The sequence below is a fragment of the Momordica charantia genome, assembly GCF_013281855.1.
Source record: "Momordica charantia cultivar OHB3-1 chromosome 2 unlocalized genomic scaffold, Mcharantia_2.0 BLBB01000002.1, whole genome shotgun sequence".
Classification (NCBI taxonomy): domain Eukaryota; kingdom Viridiplantae; phylum Streptophyta; class Magnoliopsida; order Cucurbitales; family Cucurbitaceae; genus Momordica; species Momordica charantia.
The window spans coordinates 20,838,707-20,859,379 of NW_028275160.1; the positions used below are offsets into that span (position 1 = coordinate 20,838,707).

Consider the following 20,673-nt stretch of genomic DNA (forward strand, 5'->3'; position numbering starts at 1 on the left):
AGCCGTCGGCCACCCCCCTCCACTCGGACTCCCTCTCCGACACAGCAGCACCGACGGCAGCCATCTCCGGCGGACACAGCAGCAGCAGCGGCGGCGGCAGCAGGTACAGCGTCGAACAGCGGCAGCGCGTGACGGGCGGCGGTGGCGTGCGGCGGGCAGCGGCGGTGTGCGACGATCTGCGGCGGCGCGTGACGTTCGAGCAGCTGCAAGCGGCATCGATACACGCAGGGCTGTGTTCGCGGCGTCTGTTCTCCGATTCAACAAGCCTAACGACCTAGAACAACTTAGATCCGTGAAACCCGGTAACTTTTCTTTGACCCACCTTTGTTCGAAGTTAGATTTGGAGTACCCACACCCAAACGAAATCGATTTAGAATACCCACACCTAAGCGAGGTTGTTTTGTAGCAAGGGACATTGAAACGAAGCCGTTGGAGATCGTATTGGACGCTTTTCGCTGCTGCAAAAACGTGGACAACAGCATATTGGTGGTGTTCGGCGATTATCTACATCCGTTTGAAACCTGATTTACGCTACCCACATCTTGGCAAGCTAGATCTAAGTTACCCACACCTATACGAAGTCGTTTTGCGGTAACGAGCCCCTTTGAACCCTCTTAAAGATGTTTTTTGAAGGCTGAATGGTACATTTAAATTGCTGTATTTTTCTGTTTTTATGCTTAGGTGTGAGGCCGACGCAAACTTAAAGACGTGGTTGAGTAAGTAGCACCAGGGGGCGAGTGTGTGCGTTAATTAGCGTTAACGGAATGATTTTAATGCTGTTTTTTTTTTTTTGTTAAAATAATGTAAATGAGCATGTAGGGATTGTTAGATTTGATTTGTGAGTTTTTAGCGATCTTGTTGCCGTCTTTCTAATATTGAACACCTTTGAGGAAACATGTTTTCTGTTCTTATTGTTGTAGGTGACTAGTAAGTTCTGAATTGTGGTAGCTAGAAGTAACTGGCTCATGACGTTTTGCAACTGTGATGTAAATGAAATGCTCGCGTTGTCAAACAGATAATTTAGTTTATATTGTCCTGGTTGTGAGCTGTTGGATGTATTTTGTTTATTTGGAGGATATGTATGCTTGTAAACGGTGCAGAGATTTAGAATGTGGGAAATTTACCTGCAGGTGGTCATGGGAGGGTTAGCGAAGTGGTGAAGGGTGAAGGGTAAAGGGACGGGTTGATGGTCCGTTAGCTATGGGTGTTCTGACCTGAAAATGTTATGAATCGTTTGGAGGTTCAAAGCCTTGAGTAGTGGCCTTGGGAATAAATGACAAGGCCAAACGTCAAATTCTGTAACCAAGTATTGGGGTCTTGGGAATAAATGTCAAGGACCAATACGCTGGGAAGTCATCGGTACCTTGGGGATAAACGGCAAGGACCGGTGCACAGTTCAGGCCTCGGGAATAAATGGCAAGGCCGAACGTCAAGTTTCTGGAGAGGTGTATTGAGGCCTTGGGGATAAATGTCAAGGGTCAATACGACTCGAGGAGTTAGGCTTGAGGGATTAAAGTAGAGTGGAGCTTGCGAAGTAGTGGTGCTTGGCCTTGGGAATAAATGGCAAGGTCGAACATCAAGTACTGGAGAAGGAGGAGGTACGGTGACTTGGGAATAAATGTCAAGAGCCGTCATGCCTCGAGAAGTTAAGCGGGGAGTAATACAGGGGGGTGTTGAGGAAGGTTTAGTACTATGAGACAAGGGCTAGCGAATCATGGGTTGTGGTATTGGTAGTTTCGACGCTTGGTTGTTGTATGTAAATGTCAAGTTATTTGTTCGCTATCTCTCACTGCTTATTTGATTGCCTTGCTCTTGTTTTGTTCTAAATGTCAAGTTAATTGTTCGCTATCTCCCACTGCTTATTTGATTGCCTCGCTATTGTTTTGTTCTTTATGTTGTGACTGTGAGCATGATCTTTTTTTTGTGCTAGTTAGGAAGTGCTACTTACGGAGTACCTTATGTACTCACCCCCCTTTGTACCCTTATATGTTTTCAGTTGTGAACGGGGTCGACCGCGGTGATGACGTGGAGAGGGCTTGACCGAGGAAGGATCACTAGCTTAGTTAGTGAGGATAGAGGGAAGGGTCGTTGGGTACGAGTAGCCTTGAGATTTATGTTATTGCTAGGTGTGAACCGCGGAGGAAATTTTGTATTGTTATGGACGTTGCTGGTAAACGCGTCGTTGTTGTCATTGGAGTTTAGGTGCACGGTTGTTTTTATTTATTTAATAATTTTTGCCACTGAGGCGAATATGAGATGTTGTTGTTATTAAATTGCCCACGGAGGGCGGAGTTCTGACAGTTTATGACATTTATATTTCTGATAGAACGTATGGAAGTCGAAGCTTTATTTCATCTAAATTATTTTTCAGGAGGTTGCTTATCTCGTGTTTAGAGTTAAGGTTAGCCAGAAGAATTATTTAGCGTTGCCTAGGATGTTTATATGAAATCTTGGGGCGTTACAAAAAGTCTCTTCCGTCGAATATTTGTTCTTTCTTTTCTGTATTTTAGTTATCAAAATAGAACCAAAACTACATTTATTATTATTTTTTTTCCTTTGGTAATTTGAAAGTGCTAAGCCTAGTTATAATCTAAATCCCTGAGAAGACAACCTTGTTTAGATACTACAACAGATTATTTAGTGTATACTTGCAATAATTTTCTCTTAGTTGTGAGGGAGCGAACAAATTTTTGGCACCGTTGCCGGGGATCTTAAATTTATAACTCGGATTTGTAATTTTGAATTACAGTGTCTAAGGAATCTTTCCATTTCAATGTTACAGGTAAGCTGAACGGTGGATGAACGATTTCCCTACATTTGAATTTACTTTTGACCCCGAACTAGTGCGAACATAGAGAAGAAGAAAGGCCGAGCAGCGAATACAGTGTAGAGAGGTAGTCATGAATCCAGAAGCCCCAATCCAACCTGAATAGAAACTGGAAGGGATAAAAGGGGTTATGGCTGGAGTCGATGTCCCAATACCTGCCCTAAATGCTGTTCTGCTTGCAGATGACACGGAGTATGAAATTAGAGCATACGCGGCTTCAGGTTTCTATGACTTCAATCCTATAATGGTTGATCCTATAATCGAAGCGGATAGATTTGAGTTGAAGCCAGCAATATTTCAAATTCTTCAGACTATGGGACCTTTCCATGAAATGGCATCAGAAGATCCTTATAGGCATCTACGATACTTCATGCAAGTGGCCGATCCATTTAAGGTAGAAGGAGTTAATAAAGAGGCTATCCGATTGAAGTTATTCCCTTAGTCTTTAAGGGATAAAGTTGAAGCTTGGTTGGACTCTTTACTAGCTGAATCGATCACATCATGGAATGATTTAGCACAGAAATTCTTGATGCAGTATTTCCCACTTTCCTAGAACACTTAGGAGTAAAAATAATAACTTTCAGCAAACTCCAGGAGAATCTCTGAGTGAATCCTGAGAGAGAGTCAAGGGATTACTTCAAAAGTGCCCTCATCATGGAATACCACGCTGCATACAAATAGAAACTTATTATAATTGGCTAAATGAGGCAACTCAGCTGGTAATAGATGCCTTAGCGAATGGAGCTTTACTGTCAAAGCCATATGCAAAAGCTTTTGACATCCTAGAGAGAATCTCTCGCAACAATCATCCATGGTCGAAATCCAGAGTTGCTTCATCAACAAATTCAAAAGGGCTGATGGTAGATGACATGGTAATAGACTTAAATACAAATATGACGATTAGCTGATATAGTTATGAAGAGTGCTACTGTAAGTGAGGTTGGAGCCTCCGAGGCAAAAGTGAATGTTGTGCAAAGTGCCCTCTGCCCATATTGTGAATGTGAGCACCAGTTTGAAAATGGTCCAGACAATCCTACGTCAGTGTTTTATCTAGGTAACTTGCAGCAGAAGAGGAACCAAGTATATTGGAATACATATAATCCAAGCTGGAGAAATCATCCCAACTTTAGTTGGGAAGGGAACCAAGGAGGACATAATGTTAGAACAAGTAATGTCAAAGGATATCGATAGAAAGCTCAATACCCATAAGGTTTTGCAAGACAAAATCAGTAGACCAACAAAAAGCCTTTAGAAACGCTTAGTTTGGAAGATATGTTTAAGGCATACATGACAAAGAACGATGCTAATGTGCAAAGCCAAGTAGCATTGCTACAGAGCCAGGCAGCATCGTTGTGCAATATGGAAGTTCAGATGGGCCAGTTGGCAACAGAATTGAAAAACATGCCAAAAAAAGCGTTATCGAGTTATACAGAGCAGCCAAAATGAGATAGAAAGGAGCGATGCAGGGCTTTAACGTTGAGAAGCAGTAGGGCACTACCACCAACGTATCAGCTAGAAGAAGTTAGCGAATAAGGGGTAGCTAGACTAGAAATCCCTGCAGAAATAGAGCAAACCGTGCAGCCAGATGAATTAGTGAGTGTTGAGGTAAGCCAAAGCGTAGAGCAGTTGGGAAACAAAAAGTGCAGTGGAACACAAACGGTAGAATCAGAGGAACAAAGTCTGAGAAGAGGAGCACTAAAGAGACATGTAAATCAGAGAAAGCTAAAGCATTCTCGTCTAAGTCAGCTGATAACCAGAAGCATCCAGAACAACTCCCTGCACCAGAGAGCACCACGGAATATGTCCCTATAATACCATATCCGAAAAGGTTGCAGAAGAAGAATCAAGAAGGGCAGTTTAAACGATTTCTTAAAGCGCTTAAGCAGTACACATTAACATCCCATTGGTGGAGGCATTAGAACAAATACCCACTTATGTAAAATTTTTTAAGGATGTCCTCAGTAAGAAGCGCAGGTTAGGAGAATTTGAAACTGTTTGTCTAACAAAGGAGTGCAGTACAATTCTGACAAGTAAAATTCTAGAAAAAATGAAGGATCTATGAAGCTTTACAATTCCGATATCCATTAGAGGTCATAATATTGGCCAAGCACTGTGCAACTGCGGAGCAAGTATTAATTTAATGCCACTATCAGTGCATAAGAGGTTGGACATGGGAGAAGTGAGGCCAACTACAGTCACCCTTCAACTATTAGATTGGTCTATTGCAAACCCTGAAGGAAAAATCGAGGATACGTTGGTACAAGTGGATAAGTTTATATTTTCCAGCTGACTTTATTGTTATTGATTTTAATAGAGATGATGAAGTACCAATCATCCTAGGGAGGTCATTCTTAGCCACGGAGTGTGCTTTAGTGGATGTGCATAAAGGCGAAGTAACGATGAGACTGCAGGACCAAGAAATCAAATTTTCAGTATATGACTCCATGAAATAGCCTTCGGATGTTGAGGAGTGTGTGGTCTTGCAAGTGCTAGATGAAGTTGTGATGGCGTCGCTCAGTGCAGAGACGACGCTGGGTTTCACAAGATCATGGTCCAAGGTTCACAAGAACTTGGAATTAGAGGACATCAGACGTAAGTAGTTGAAACAATCCTTCGAGGAGCCCTCCGAATTGGAGTTGAAAGCCCTCTCAAAGTAGTTAAAGTATGCTTACCTCGGGCCATCCAACACGTTGCCTATGATCATTGCTGCAAATCTAACAACGGAAAAGGAAAGCGAGTTGCTAACAGTGTTAAAGGAACATTGAAAAGCCATAGGCTAGACAATCGTTGATATTAAGGGGATAAATCTTAGATACTTCATGCACAAGATTGTCTTAGAAGAAAATTGCAAAAACTGAGTAGAACCACAGTGGAGGCTCAACCCTGCGATGAAGGAAGTTGTAAATAATGAAATTATAAACTGGCTGGATGTTGGGATTATATACTCAAATCTCAGACAGTGAATAAGCTAGTCCAGTGCAATGTGTCCCAAAGAAGGGGGGATGACAGTAGTTGAGAATGCCAAAAATAAGCTAATTCCCACCTGAACAGTAACCGATTGGAGAATATGTATGGACTACAGGAAGCTTAATAAAGCCACAAGGAATGACCACTTCCCATTGCCTTCATTGATCAAATGTTGGACAGATTAGCTGGGCAAGAATGTTACTATTTCCTGGATGGGTACAGTGGATACAACCAGATCATTATTGCGCCTCAAGACCAACACAAGACAACATTTACTTGCCTATATGGAACTTTTGCCTTTAAAAGGATGCCCTTTGGTATGTGCAACGCTCCAACCACATTCTGGCGTTGTATGAAGGCTATCTTTTCGGATTTGGTTGAGTCAGTGATAGAAGTCTATGGACAACTTTTCGGTATTCGGAGTGAGCTTTGCTGAATGTCTATCAAATCTTCAACGGGTGTTGCAGCATTGTGAGGAGATAATCCTAGTGCTCAACTGGGAAAAGTGCCATTTTATGATACAATAGGGCATAGTGTTGGGACACCGAGTTTCCAAAAAGGTATTGGAAGTGGATAAGGCCAAGGTCGAAGTCATTGAACAGTTACGGCCGCCAGCTAACGTAAAAGGAATCCGAAGCTTCCTTGGTCATGCAGAGTTCTACCGACGGTTTATAAATGATCTTTCCAAACTAGCAAAACCTTTATGTGCATTGCTAGAAAATAATAGGGTGTTTGATTTTTCTACTGACTGTTTGCAAGCATTCTCTGCATTGAAGTATGTCAATCCCCAGACTGGAAGCTTCCGTTCAAACTAATGCGCGACGCTAGTGATTTTACAATAGGAGCAGTGTTGGTGTAAAGGAAGGATAAAGTGTTACATCCAATCTATTATGCCAACAAGACACTAATAAAGGCTCAAATTAACTACACCACTACGAAGAACGAGTTGCTTGCGGTGGTATTCACTTTTGAAAAGTTTAGAGCCTACCTGATGGGAACGAAAGTGATAGTCCACACTGATCAAGCAGCATTGAAATATTTGCTAACCAAGAAAGATGCTAAGCCGATGTTGATTAGGTGGATTTTGTGTTGGGTGTGTTGCCCTAAACTCGTAGTTTGTATTTTGTGTAAAAACAAATGTATATTCAATAAAGTTTTATTCAATAAATTTGTTGTTGAATTCATAGCATTGCATTGTCCAAAATCCAATTAACTAAACATCCGAGGTTATTTTAGTGTAACCGGGACAGTATATGTACTGGGTATATATTTGATATACTGGGTATATATTTGATATACCCCTGATATACGAGGTATATATTTGATATACCCTGATATACAAGTGGATAATGTCATGTGAATAACCTAAAGGGTCTATAGTATATGGATAAGGCTGGGTACCTTATTCTGACAACACTATGGATACGGCCCACTCTGTAAAGGTTACAGACGACTCGATCCAGGTCGTTGGTGTGGAGACATGCGAGTGGGGGTATCCTATACAATGAGTTTGTATAAGGCCGAACCACGAAATAGCCAATCTTTAAATGTAACACCGTTAACTAATAGATTGTTGTTTCTTAGAATGACCAGACAACTCATTCTCAATCCTGAGTGAGTTATGGACTCCTGCCCGTGAGGGCTCGTCCTTCGATCTGTATGGGTGAGAGTGGCCAAAGTTGCCGACTCAGCGTTCCTACCATTTTGGGGACGAGACCGAGTGGGGAGCTGGGAACATAACTTCACAAGATGGAACTCACTCCTCTTCGACTTTAGGAGAGTACGTGAGTGTTCCCTTAAATGCTGACTGTAGGACTTGAACAAGAGACCCCACCCTCTCATTGGCCCGATAGGGACTTCCAATTATTGGTCGGACCATAACCTGGTTGTTCATTAGAGGAGCAGTGGTATTTAAGGAGTAAGATGTAACTCAGGGGTAAAACGGTAATTTGACTCAACTTGAGTTACGAGCACTCGTGAAGGATTGTCTCGTCATTAACGGTCGTATATCCATGGACACGAAAACGTTCTGCAGTGAGAAGAGTGCAACTGCGGGTTTTTAGTGGAGTGACCCGTAGTTAACGAATGTTGATTAACTCCGTCAATGAGTTTGACCGATTAATCTCATATCGTTGGAGCTTCTGATATGTAGGTCCATTAGGTCCCCTTGCTAGCTCATAACAGGTAAAACGAGGATCAAGTTTTGTGGAAGAATTTGAATTGTTCAAATTTAATAACTGATTATACGTATATTGATACATTATAATATATAGTTAATTCTAAATTAAAACTATATATTATGAGAGAAATTATTTGAATGAGATTCAAATAAAATTAATATGAATAAGATTCATATTAAAACTATAGGTTAAAAATAATGTGCATACGATGTACATTAAAACTATAGGTGATACAAAAGAGAGTTATTTGAATATGATTCAAACTTATAATTATATTTAATTAATATTTGAATTCGATTAATTAAATGATAATTAATTAATTTTAATTAGTTAATTAAATTAATTAGTTAATTTAATTAATTGGTTTTAATTAATAAAAAGAAAAAAAAACAAACACCACCTCTCCCCCCAAAAACGTAGGGGAGTGGTCATGTGGCGATGTGGGCAGTTATCCCACATCACCTCCTTTTTGGTATACAGCAGAAGTGTTCTGCACGGGCTCTCTGAAGAAAAAGAAAACCTGCAAAGAAAAGACAGAGAACTCTCATCTCTCTCAAGCTCTCTCAAAAAATCCCCTCTTGTTCCAAAAGAAACGCTCCCACAAGCGTGTTCTCGAAACCCAAGAGGATAGCGAGTAGACTCGATGGTGCTGTTCGGGTGGAAACTGTCGAAGAAAAGTTCTTCAAAGGTAATGTGTTTTCCTCTGTATTTTCATCTTGCACATTATGATTTTGTTTCCCAAATTTCACGGACTACGATCCGCTTACGCTCCGGGATTCACATCCCTTGATTTTGTTGCTACAAGAATTTGATGTGGAAATAAAGGATAAAAAGGGCTTTGAGAACTTAGTTGCTGACCGTTTGTCCAGGATTATTGGAGCAGACGAGGGTAAGGAAGCTTTAGTCATCAGATATAGTTTTCCAGATGAGCAGCTACTCACCTTGTCGCATAAGGATGCTAGAGAGGAAGAACCCTGGTTTGTGGATATTGCAAATTTCTTACCAGGAGGAATACGCTTAGAGGAATGGACAGAACAACAACTGAAATGGTTCTTCCATAAATGTAGATTTTACTATTTGGATGATCCTTTTCTGTATATATTGGGACAGGATAATATAATTCGGATATGTGTCACTGAATCGGAAACATCCCATATATTGAAGAGCTATCATGCTGCACCTTATGGGGAACATTTCGGTGGAAAAATTACAGTAGCCAAGGTACTGTAGAGTGGTTACTTTTAGCCATCAATCTTCAAGGATGCTCACGAGCTGGTCACAAGCTGCGATGAATGTCAACGGGTTGGGAATATTTCGAAGAAATCAGAAATGCCATTGACCTACATTTTAGAGGTTGAGTTGTTTGACGTATGGGGTATGGACTTCATGCGCCCATTCCGCCCATCTAACGGTCATTTGTTTATCTTATTGTGGTGGACTATGTGTCTAAGTGAGTTGAAGCAATTTCTTGCCCCACCAGCGATGCTAAGGTGGTGACCAAATTTCTCTTGAAAAATATCTTCACCAAATTCGACACACCAAGAGCAATTATAAGTGATGAAGGATCACACTTTGTCAATAGAGCTGTGGTAGGAGTGCTGGCTAGATATAACATTAAGCACAGAATCGTCATAGCTACCATCGTCAATCCAATGGTCAGGCAGAAATTTCAAACAGAGAAATCAAAAGCATCCTAGAAAAAGTAGTGAATGTAAGCATAAAGGATTGGGCATTCAAATTAGACGAAACTCTATGGATATACAGGACGACATTTAAAACTCCGTTAAGAACGTCCCCATACAAGCTGGTGTTTGGAAAATCATGCCACTTACCCTTGAAACTGGAACACAGAGCTTTTTGGGCAATGAAAAAGCTTAATCTCAACCATTCTGCAGCAGGCGAAATTAGGAAGCTACAGCTTCAAGAGTTAGAAGAATTTCGGAGGGATACATATGAAAACGCCAAGATCTATAAAGAGAAAACAAAAAAATGGCATGACGCTCACATACAACCTAGAAAATTTGGAATTGGGCAGCAAGTTCTCATCTACAATTCAAGGCTCAAGTTATTCCCTAGGAAGTTAAAATCTAAGTTGTCAGGACCATTTCAAATACTGAAGGTGTCCGCTCATGGAGCAATAACAGTCAAGGAGTTAAAAACGAACATAGAGTTTACTATAAACAGGTAGTAATTAACGCACAACTGGGGATAATGTGTGGCATGGGATGCTGGAGCACACAAGCTAGCCCCTGCGTAAAGCGGGAATCGTTAGCAGTCAAGAATGAAGGAGCTAGTCTTTAAATTGTCCATTCTGCGAGGCTACCATTTTTCCTTAATTTAATTTTAATTCGTGTTTATTTTAGGGTAAACCTTAAATTTCAAAAAGTTAATTTGATTTTAATGACGTGTGGTTAGTTGATTGATAAGAAATTAAATTGCAAAGCAAGAGAGAGAGCAGTGATAATTGCGACAGGTGCATGACAGTGGCGATGGGATAGCTGGTAGGCATTTAAGCAAGCTAATAGGCAGTAATTTCCCTTACCAGTTGAGGAAAGGCGGTAGGAGTTAATTTTTAAGTGGGAGACGGAAAATTTTTTTTAAGGTAAGTTTGAAATTCAAATTTATTTAAATTTAAGAAGAAAAGAAAATTGTGGGAGGGTTAACCTTTAAGTTTCCCTATTTAAATCCCACCACCTCCAACCAACAGCCCACGATTATCTTCCCCTTCATCTTCCTACGTCTCTGAAATCGCTCCGCCAAAACCCGAGCTCCTCTGTTTTAAAAGCCTTGCCCAGTGCCTTTTCACGATATACAAAGTGCCACGCTACAAACAAAAAGCCAATCGAAAGAAGTTAATAGAGCTGCCTCTGACAGACAGCTCGTCGGAGGACTTCGCTGATGTAGACGTCCAATCGGTACCAACGGAAGTCCTCAAAACTTCATTAGCATCTCCGGCCAAGCCCCCTGCTACATCTAAATCACGCTTGGCCCTTGTTTCTAATACAGAGCAACAACCAGGTGCTCAGTCAGAGGAAGAGGAGGTTCAAAGCAGCCCCACCACTGAAAACCTTACTACGCCCTCACCACCTCATATCTCTAGCCTCGTGCTTATCCCGCCGGCCTCCGCCTCAAATCCCTCCGCCCAATAACTGATCACCCTCTGCCTCCGTCTATTCCAAAGAGAACACCAAAGCCCCCTTAAACGTATCTCCCCCTCTGGTCCGTCCTCCCGTACAAGACCTGCCAAAAGGCCAATCGAGTCTTCATATGAAGGCCTGTCCTAAAAAAAGGCTAAGTTATCGGCTCTTCCAAAGCCTCTGAAAGCTGCGGCTGCCTTGTCTTCCTCTGCTTCCAAAGGGTCCACCGAAAGGGTAAATCAATAAAGATCGCTTCCTCGCCTGAAAGGAAGCGGCAATCTTATATCTCTTCTGTGTAGGTAAGCGCTCAGTAGCTTCCACCCGATCAAAAAAGAGCCAATGTAGTTGCCCCACAGGAAACCACCTTCAAGAGGTTCCACACCCAAGCAGCAGTTGAGGCGCATGAGCAATTGTGCAAGCAGGACTTTTTCTTCAAAAAAGGTTTTCAGTTAGAGCACGTGCCTCCATTCATCCAGCAGGTCATTAACAGGAACAAATGGGCCTACTTTTGTGCACCACCAGGGCCATTACTCCCATGGTTGGTGAAGGAGTTTTATACTAACCTCCGCCTCGATAACATCGGTAAAACGACGGTGCGCGAGGTAGAAGTCGATTGGAGCCCAAAGGAGATCGACAAAGCCCTTCATCTTCGTTCAAATCCTGAGGCCAAATTCAACAAAATGCTAAAGCAGCCTACTGAGCTCAGCTTGCTCATGCGCTCACTATTGTGGCCCACCTTAGAGCATCCTGGTGTATTGCCCCACAAGGAGCCAGTTCCGTTCCCTCAAACATCCATAAGCTGGAACCTAATATTTGGCTTTATTTCCTCAAATGCATAATCATGCCCACAATGCATAATTCTTCCGTAACTAAGGAGACGGTCCTACTCCTCGCGTGTTTAATGGAGGGTATCAGCATCGATATTGGCCAGCTCATCCACCATGAAATCGCCCAATGCGCCTCTAAAACGTTGGGACGACTATTCTTCCCCAACCTCATCTAAAAAATGTTCATGAAGAGCGGCTCCCCCATAGCCAGTGATGAGGAAGTGCTCACGAAGAAGCGGTTTATTTATTGCATGCTTTTATAAAATATTGATTAATTCAACCCCAGGTCGGTTCCCACGTAGAGGTGTTTAATAAACAGTCAGCTTAAATACCTCAACCTAGACAGAACCTTGCTAACAAAAGGTTCCCTTGTAAGCAAAATTTTGTAATTAAGCTTTTTTCTATTAAAGAAAAAACTCTAATCTTGTTAGAAGAAAAAAACGTAAGGTTTAATTAATTAATTTTAAAACCCTTTTTAAAGCAAATTAATTAACCTTAAACATGCAATACTAAGCTTTAAACATACATATAACAATTATACATATAATTAAATTTATAGGCGTGCATCAAATGACATTCATAAATATAACAATTATACTTACTAAAGAAATTTCATGCTCAATGCAACTCATTTTTCCATTAATTACAAGAAAAAATACATCATGCTTCATATAATATAATACTTATATTAATACAAACCGTGATCATTCTTTAACCTATGGTGGGATTTCACAAAAAATAATAATAATAATAATAACCTATGGTGGAATTTTAATCAAAATGTCATACTTTATGCATCATACATTTAATTAAACATACATTCATAATACATAATAATTAAATAGCAAAATTGGACTGAATTTTGACATCATAAGAAAGCAAAATTAAAAAAACACTCGAAACAGCTCGAACCAGCGAACCGACGCCTCAGAAATACTATAGAAAGTGCGAGGCAGGAGGATTAGAGTCTGTTGGCAGGATTATTGTGTCGACGATTGTAACGCCCCACGTTCATTGACTCGTTTATTCTAACATATGATTGTGCCTTTGAATTGTTTCCCTAAGCTAATAATTTTAGTTTTTGAATCTTCTAATTTTGGAGTTCTGATGTTGGGTAAATTAGAATTTAGTTTAATTCTGTTGGATTAGGATAATTTAAGTTCTCGATCAGTGCAGGAGATTTTTATTTCAATCCTAAATCCACGGTTTTGGGACACTTACTTTCTACTTATTGGATTATTATTCTTGGCTTTTAGAGTTTAAGTTAACTGTTTTATTTCAGATTGTTGTGGGTTTATTTTATTTCTAAAGTGAAATTTTGGGCTTGTTGTTTTGAGACTTTGTGTTACTTATTTGGGCCTCATTTAAGATTTGGGAATTGGGCTATAGGTTTTAAAACAAAATAAAGAAAAAAAAAACCCTAAATCTATTTTGTTTTTTTTCTTCTTCTTTTTTCTTTTTATTTTTCCTTTCTTCTTCTTCTTCCTCTTGTTTTTGAGCCGCCGCCTCCCCCTTCCCTTGCTTCTTCTTCTCCAGCAAGTCTTCACGGACGACGACACCTCTGCGGCGAGCGACGAAATTTCCAGACGACGGCGCTTCTCCTCTATCGACGACGACCCACGCAAGTTCCCCTGCGGCAGTGCGACGAAACCCACGCGATTTCAGCCCCCCACCCATGTTGTTGAACGGATCTGTTGGAGTCCGACGGTCGGTGACAAGCGTTGATTAGAATCGGCGGCACGACGGCACTCCTGCAGCAACCATAACAGTTCGAGCTTAGATCCGGCGGCGGCGGCGTGTTTTCCTTCGGAAACCGACGGTATCAGTGGCTGCTCGACAAACCAGCTGCGTTTCCGTTCAGATCTGACGTCCCACTAGCAAAGGACGACCAACTGTAGTCTTCCCTTCTACCCACGACCCCTCGACGACCCACGAACCCGCAACCAGCACGTGAATCAACGCTTCGGTGACCCGTTTTGTGATTCCAAAGCGAGCAAAAGTATCCCGACGCATTTAGGCATTTACCCATACCAAATTGGAGTTCGATTCGTGATACCCATCCTTTTTCGAAGCTAGATTTAAGTTACCTATTACTTTTCGGTATCAAACCAGCAAGCTCGAAGCTTCTCGAACCCAGATTCGGCAGCTCAAGCCTCCTCGACGTCTACCCATTTCAAACCCAAGAGGTTTTAGTTTGAGTTAGTAGGTAACGACTCTACCTAAACTCGGTTTTGTTTATAACTAAATGTTTCTGATGGGCTACTAACCTCGAGATCGTGCTCTTTTTGTAGTAGGAAGTGTTCAACAAGGTTAGAAGCTTTAGGACATTTGTTCGTAAGTAGCACGGGGGCGGGTGTGTTCGTTGATGTGTGTTAATAGAAATTGTTCTTGCTGATTTTACATTATAAACATGTTTCTCTTATTATTTTAATTGTTGGACAGGTTTGTGAGGTCGATGCTGTTATTGTAACTTGCGGTTATTTTATATATTGGATATGTATATGACTGGTATTCATGTTTGTTGTCTGCAACTTTAGGAACTTACTGATATTGTATGGTTGGTTGGAAGTGATTAGGATTTGTTATGTTGTGAAAAGCATGTTATGTGAAGAATGTCAAAGGGTTGTTTGTTGAAGCTTTGTGTGCTCTATGCTGTGAGCAGGTTGGTTGTTGTCAAACTTTGTGTAATTGAGACCCGTGATACATTGAAATCTTATAAGTGGTTGTGTTGTTGTTGTGCTTTGTGGTGGTTAGTGTTATTAGAGAAGTAGTACTGAAATCCTGGTTGGAGGGTAGAAATGATATGTGGAGTTATGAAAGTTACGAAGTGAATGGGTGAGTGTCAAGGCCTCGGGTATAAATGGTCGAGGGCTGATACGTCATTAATTGGGTATCGAGGCCTCGGGTATAAATGGTCGGGGGTTGATACACAAGAAATGATTGTGCCTTTGAATTGTTTCCCTAAGCTAATAATTTTACTTTTTGAATCTTCTAATTTTGGAGTTCTGATGTTGGGTAAATTAGAATTTAGTTTAATTCTGTTGGATTAGGATAATTTAAGTTCTCGATCAGTGCAGGAGATTTTTATTTCAATCCTAAATCCATGGTTTTGGGACACTTACTTTCTACTTATTGGATTATTATTCTTGGCTTTTAGAGTTTAAGTTAATTGTTTTATTTCGGATTGTTGTGGGTTTATTTTATTTCTAAAGTGAAATTTTGGGCTTGTTGTTTTGGGACTTTGTCTTACTTATTTGGGCCTCATTTAAGATGTGGGAATTGGGCTATAGGTTTTAAAACAAAATAAAGAAAAAAAAAAACCCTAAATCTATTTTCTTTTTTTTCTTCTTCTTTTTTCTTTTTATTTTTCCCTTCTTCCTCTTCTTCCTCTCGTTTTGGAGCCGCCGCCACCCCCCCTTCCCTTGCTTCTTCTTCTCCAGCAAGTCCTCACCGACGACGACACCTCTGCGGCGAGCGACGACATTTCCAGACGACGGCGCTTCTCCTCCATCGACGACGACCCACGCGAGTTCCCCAGCGGCAGTGCGACGAAACCCACGCGATTTCAGCTCCCCACCCATGTTGTTGAACGGATCTGTTGGAGTCCGACGGCCGGTGACAAGCGCTGATCAGAACCGGCGGCGCGACAGCACTCCTGCAGCAACCACGACAGTCTGAGCTCAGATCCGGCGGCGGCGGTGTTTTCCTTCAGAACCCGACGGTATCAGTGGCTGCCCGACAAACCAACTGCGTTTCCGTTCAGATCTGACGTCCCACTAGCAAACGACGACCAGCTGTAGTCTTCCCTTCTACCCACGACCCCTCGACGACCCACGAACCTGCAACCAGCACGTGAATCAACGCTTCGGTGACCCGTTTTGTGATTCCAAAGCGAGCAAAAGTATTCCGACGCATTTTGGCATTTACCCATACCAAATTGGAGTTCGATTCGTGATACCCATCCTTGTTCGAAGCTAGATTTAAGTTACCTATTACTTTTCGGTATCAAACCAGCAAGCTCGAAGCTTCTCGAACCCGGATTCTGCAGCTCAAGCCTCCTCGGCGTCTACCCATTTCAAACCCAAGAGGTTTTAGTGTGAGTTAGTAAGTAACGACTCTACCTAAACTCGGTTTCGTTTATAACTAAATGTTTCTGATGGGCTACTAACCTCAAGATCGTGCTCTTTTTGTAGTAGGAAGTGTTCAACAAGCTTAGGAGGTTTAGGACATTTGTTCGTAAGTAGCACGGGGGCGGGTGTGTGCGTTGATGTGTGTTAGTAGAAATTGTTCTTGCTGATTTTACATTATAAACATGTTTCTCTTAGTATTTTAATTGTTGGACAGGTTTGTGAGGTCGATGCTGTTATTGTAACTTGCGGTTATTTTATATATTGGATATGTATATGACTGGTATTCATGTTTGTTGTCTGCAACTTTAGGAACTTACTGATATTGTATGGTTGGTTGGAGCTGATTAGGATTTGTTATGTTGTGAAAAGCATGTTATGTGAAGAATGTCATAGGGTTGTTTGTTGAAGCTTTGTGTGCGCTATGCTGTGAGCAGGTTGGTTGTTGTCAAACTTTGTGTCATTGAGACCCGTGATGCATTGAAATCTTACTAGTGGTTGGGTTGTTGTTGGGCTTTGTGGTGGTTGGTGTTATTAGGGAAGTAGTACTGAAATCCTGGTTGGAGGGTAGAAATGATATGTGGAGTTATGAAAGTTACGAAGTGAATGGGTGAGTGTCAGGGCCTCGGATATAAATGGTTGAGGGCTGATATGCCACTAATTGGGTATCGAGGCCTCGGGTATAAATGGTCGGGGGTCGATGCGAGGACTCTTTCGAAAGGAGAACTATTGGGGCCTTGGGTATAAATGGTCAAGGGCCAATAGATTGTAAGACATCGAGGCCTCGGGTATAAATGGTCGAGGGTCGATGCAGAGTTCAAGGCCTCGGGTATAAATGGTCGAGGGCCGATGCTGCAGGGTCGGGGCTCTGGATATAAATGGTCAGGGGCCGACTCTATTTGAAGGAGATAGCTGTGGAAGGGTATGATAACTGAGATAAGCTTAGAGGTACTGGTAATATTAGGGAGACTAGAGCTTGGATGTTAACATGTTTCCTGGTTGTGGTTCTCACTAATATGTTACGAAATGCGTATATGTTTAAATGCATAATGTATTGAAAAGCATGATTACGAATGTTTCTTGATATAGTTGAGCATGACGTGTGTGTGTGTTGGTGAGGGCTACTTATGGAGTATATTTTATATACTGACCCCCCCCCCCTCTATAATGATTGTTTCAGGTGAAGGACTCGTGGGTGACCATGGTGATGGGACGGAGGAGACATGACGAGTGAGGACCATAGGCTGCTTAGTTACTCGGTTTATTTGTATTTGAATAATTGAGAGATTTTTCCCTTGTTGTTAGTTTCACTTCGGGATAGGGGCCTATTTGAGTTTTATTCCATTTATTTACATTCATATAGATTGAGTAAGAAAATAGAAGTAGACAATAGGTTTAAATGACAAGTTTGTCACTTACCTAGTGATGATAGGGGTCCTTCTAGGCGCAGGTGGTCGACCAGGAAAGATGACGACAGTCAGTGGGTGGTGCCTCCAAGTGTAAATCTTCTTCCTCAACGATCTCTTTGGAGATTCGATATTGTCTGAAGACTCTTATGCATCCCTGTTCTCCTTAATAACCAAACATGAAGATTATATGGCATAATAATAACGGTCTTCAATTTCCGATGCATTTCAATGGGTTTCTCCTTAATAACCAAACATGAAGATTATAGGCATAATAAGAAAATAAAGTTTGGAGGTGCGGGGAATCGAACCCCGTGCCTCTCGCATGCGAAGCGAGCGCTCTACCATATGAGCTACACCCCCTATTTTGTTAAGCAAATGTTCAAATTAATAAATTATAGAATTATGTATAAAGCATTCCATTCATGAAGTTTCTTTTTTTCTTTTTAAAATTCCATTCTTAGGTTGAATAGACAAATTTATTAAGTAAATATATATTGTATTTTAGGAAATCTATATGACCAACTAAGATCTAATTGGACTAAAATATCCAAGTGGAAAAACCATAATATACCAGTCCGCCACTAAACCATCTTCCATACGCTTTCGCGCTTTCTTGCAATACCATAGACCACAAAATTGGTCTCTCTCTTGCTCGGCCTCAACGATGAAATCCGCCCTCACACAACAAAGCTCCTAATCTCGTCAAGAAGCCATAACATTTAAGTAATATTATGCCTCTTTGCTCTGATGATTTGGATTGCATGAATCAAGTTAACTTTAATATGAATAGGTAAGTTCAAGTACGTTCCTCTCTAATCTCTTTACAGTAAGCTTTGAAAATCTCCCCTTTTTCATTTTGTATAATCCATTCTAGTGCTCCAACGCCTCAGTCTTCCATCCAAGCTGCATCTATGTTCATCTTCCAAGAATTAGATGGGGGATCCACCTTTCACGAGTAGCAGGGTCGTGTCTTCTCTGCAGGTTTGGAGTCAGCATCACAGTTTTATTGTTCTGATTTGTAGCTTGTGCAAAAAATTGTGAAATATAGATGTCTATTCCGTTTTCGACTTATCTAATTTATATGATTTGATTTGATTAAAATTATATTAGTATTGGGTTTCCAATTTCGTATTAGGTATCCATTTTGTTGGAATTGGTGGAGTCACAACAACATCGGAACGAGATAAGGATGAGTTGGGATAAAGCCGGGACACGGTGGGGTCGAAGCAAGGATGAAAAACAAGGAAGCGGGTCACTGCAAGCCATGGAGGTCGAGAAGACAGTGCCGCGACACTAGGGGATAGCGCTGCGACGCTGTTCTGATAAGCTGGCAGGCACATTTTTCCATCTGTAGCGCCATGGCCCTGTTTCGATGTCTATGAATACTGCAGCTTCATTTTAACGTTTTCCAGTCGAAAAAAGGTTATTGTCCAGCCGATTTTGAGCCGTTTTTCAAAGAGTTTCATGGCAGTTTCAAGGGAGAGACTCAGGCATTGGCAGAGACATTGGGGCTGATGAAGATCAACATATTCGGGGTAATTAGATCTTGATTCTTGTCAGTTTTTCATTCTTGTACATAAGTATTAATTGTGTTAAAATACTTAGAAGCTAAGGGGCTTTTGTTGGGACATTTAGGGGATATTTTTTGTGAGAGTATTGTATCCAGTCCTTAAAAAATTATTAGTGAATTACCCAGATCTGAGTGGAAGACTGAACGTAGCCCTTAATGGTGAACCAGTATAATTTGTTGTGTCAATATTCTTGTGTTTTTACAGTTTTCTTCCAATTTGCATATTTTTTTGTTGTGTTTGGATATGTAACGACCCAGAATTTCCCACACACTTCTAGGTCACGTTAACTACCCAACTGTTTAAACTTAACCCTAAACACGAGATATCAACTCCCTGTGCAATAATTATATAAAGTCAAGCTTCACCTCTCATCAATTTAACAATAAATCAATTCCATAGAATATTAATCAACAACATCCGTGGACAACCTCACGAAGCAAACCTATTATTCCAACTAGGCAAAACTCAATGAATGGACGGAAACTAAAATAAATGCCTATCCCGAAATAAAATAAACAACAAGTGGGAACCTCCCAATTATTCAGATAAGATCAAATAGTTTATCGAAACAAACAAAGGGTCTTATCCAACTAAAACTTAAGCTAAGCAAAGGTAACTACGCAGCTTATGGTCCTCACTTGTCATGTCTCCTTCGTCTCATCACCATGGTCACCAACAAAGCTTTCACTTGAAACAATAATTGCAGGGGGGGGGGGGGTGAGTATATAAATATACTCCGTAAGTAGCCCTCACCAACACTCGCACACATCATGCTCAACAAAATCAGGAAAACATTCATAGTCATGCTCTTCATCACATCATGCAACCAAACATAGGCACATTCAATGAAATCCGGTGAGAACCACAACTAGGAACACATTAACTACCAACCTCGAGTCTCTCTAACATCTCAAATGCCTCTAGGCTTATCACAGCTATCCTAGCCCTCCACTGTTACTTCTTCGAGTAGAGTCGGCCCCTGACCATTTTTACCCTGAGCCCCGACACTACTGCATCGGCCCTCGACCATTTTTACCCGAGGCCCCGATGACTTCACCATCTATTGGCCCTTGACCATTTTTACCCAAGGTCCCAATAGCCTTCGTTCCGAAGGACTCCTCGCATCGACCCTCGACCATTTATACCCGAGGCCTCGATACTCAATTAGTGACGTATCAGCCCCCGACCATTTATACCCAAGGCCCTGACACTCACTCATTCCTTTACTCCAAGAATCCAACTCTCACCTGAGTCTTATTATATAATTTCTTAATCCATGACCCCTGCATCTTTCAGCTCACAAATACCATTCAGCATGCTTTCACAACATAAACAACATTCTAATAATGAAATAATACACCAATCATGCTCTCACAATACAACTTTTCTTAGCAACGGCTCCACAATGAGTTTTGTCGCAACAAAGCATAACCAAACAAATTTTAAACCATTAGAGCCCGACACAGTTCACCCAAAACACTTAATATCCTACATCAATATTCAATAAGCATTACTAAGTATAATAACACACAAAACACACCGAGCAATTCATGCATATTCAGACAACAAACGTTTCCACAGCAATACTCAGCAGTCTAGCAAGACAGAAATCTCACCATTTTCATCGA

The 20,673-nt window shown here is 41.2% G+C and overlaps 2 long non-coding RNA genes and 2 other non-coding genes across 4 annotated transcripts; 2 read left to right on the plus strand and 2 right to left on the minus strand.

Annotated features, from left to right (window-relative positions):
• LOC148213015 (uncharacterized) lies at positions 1-835 on the plus strand. The gene is made up of 3 exons (XR_015789190.1): positions 1-302; positions 407-591; positions 682-835. It is a non-coding gene; the product is annotated as an uncharacterized LOC148213015 (long non-coding RNA).
• A 2,546-nt stretch (positions 836-3,381) lies between these two features.
• Positions 3,382-3,488, minus strand: LOC148213016 (small nucleolar RNA R71). The gene has a single exon (XR_015789558.1). It is a non-coding gene; the product is annotated as a small nucleolar RNA R71 (small nucleolar RNA).
• Positions 3,489-13,392: 9,904 nt separating this feature from the next.
• Positions 13,393-17,697, plus strand: LOC148213017 (uncharacterized). Its single transcript, XR_015789247.1, has 2 exons — positions 13,393-14,144; positions 14,230-17,697. It is a non-coding gene; the product is annotated as an uncharacterized LOC148213017 (long non-coding RNA).
• Positions 17,698-17,761: 64 nt separating this feature from the next.
• TRNAA-CGC (transfer RNA alanine (anticodon CGC)) lies at positions 17,762-17,834 on the minus strand. The gene has a single exon. It is a non-coding gene; the product is annotated as a tRNA-Ala (tRNA).
• Between the last annotated feature and the right edge of the window lie 2,839 nt (positions 17,835-20,673).